Genomic DNA, 1,137 nt, shown 5'->3' with positions numbered 1-1,137 from the left:
AGAGAGTTATAGTGAGCAAAGGGATAAACATGTTGGGTCCTGTATTATATCTGGAAATAACAGAGTGAAATTACCATTTCGATGAGATAAAATTCACAAATATGACTAACTGCAGTGACAGATGATTTCTCCTATAACTAAGCAGCTCTGTATTGTGGAACAAGTTAGATTCCAGATTAGAGATCAAGAGGTAGAAAATCGCTGCAGTACTTCGGTAAATAGCTTCACCATTCCTGGAAGATCATTTGGATCTATGTGGGAAGAATGGATGGCATCTAAAGTATTTGTATTTCCCTAATGAGGATCAGTAATTTGTTATTGCAGCAAATTGTTATTGTTCTATAGTCATCATTATATGATCATAAAACAGGACACCTACACTTTATTTGCTGACCTCTTACCAAATTTCTGTGTATGCACCGAGTCTGCACCTGAGAGAATAAAATAAATCTATTATGGGGCTGATTGCCACAAGGTATGGAGTAGGTTATCAATGGGGTTTCAGTAAAAAAAAAAAAAGTGAGTTAAAAAAGAATAACAACAACCTTGTATTTAAGCTGTGAATTTGAACCAGTGATAATTACTATGAATTATGTATGTATTATATATGAGAAATCTGCAGTGCTTTAACAACCTTTATTAAAGACACAATAAAAACTGAAGACAGATTCCACATCCATGATTTTGAATTGATGTTTCATTGATATCATTTTGAAAAAGCAGGTTGTTCTGTATATTTGTTTAAACAGACTTTTGGTGCAAGATTTTCCAACTGATAAACCGAATTCAATACCAGGAATTCAATTTGAATAGGGATCCACAGGACATGTGGAACAGCTTAAGTCTACCTTACTACCAAAAGAAGTGCAAACTGTGCATTGCATTGTCATAGGAATGCCTGTATGTATTATGCAATGTATTATTTTGGTTAATTAGAATGTGTATAAAATGTTGTTAGACTTGATTGTAATCTCTTTTATACTGCTCTTTAACATGAACCAAGAATGCCTGTTCAATCAGCTTCATGAGAATAATTGGCAGCTATTCGTTATTCTGGTTAATAAAACTCTCTTATCAAGGAGTGCACTCTTAGTGCTGCTGTTTATACCTAAGGTGATGGCTGCACATTGGAGCTCT

At 34.2% G+C, this 1,137-nt stretch overlaps 1 protein-coding gene across 1 annotated transcript in view; it reads right to left on the bottom strand.

The window, feature by feature from the left end:
- Positions 1 to 1,137, bottom strand: part of LOC102197613 (CUB domain-containing protein 1-like) — a 6,625-nt gene that overhangs the window by 4,489 nt on the left and 999 nt on the right. The gene's annotated exons all lie outside the window — the stretch shown is intronic.

Source organism: Pundamilia nyererei, unplaced genomic scaffold (genome assembly GCF_000239375.1).
Source record: "Pundamilia nyererei isolate P.nyererei 1_Seehausen unplaced genomic scaffold, PunNye1.0 scaffold00144, whole genome shotgun sequence".
Lineage (NCBI taxonomy): Eukaryota > Metazoa > Chordata > Actinopteri > Cichliformes > Cichlidae > Pundamilia > Pundamilia nyererei.
Note: the sequence above shows the minus strand (reverse complement) of the source record. Positions and strands in the feature narration are given on the sequence as shown.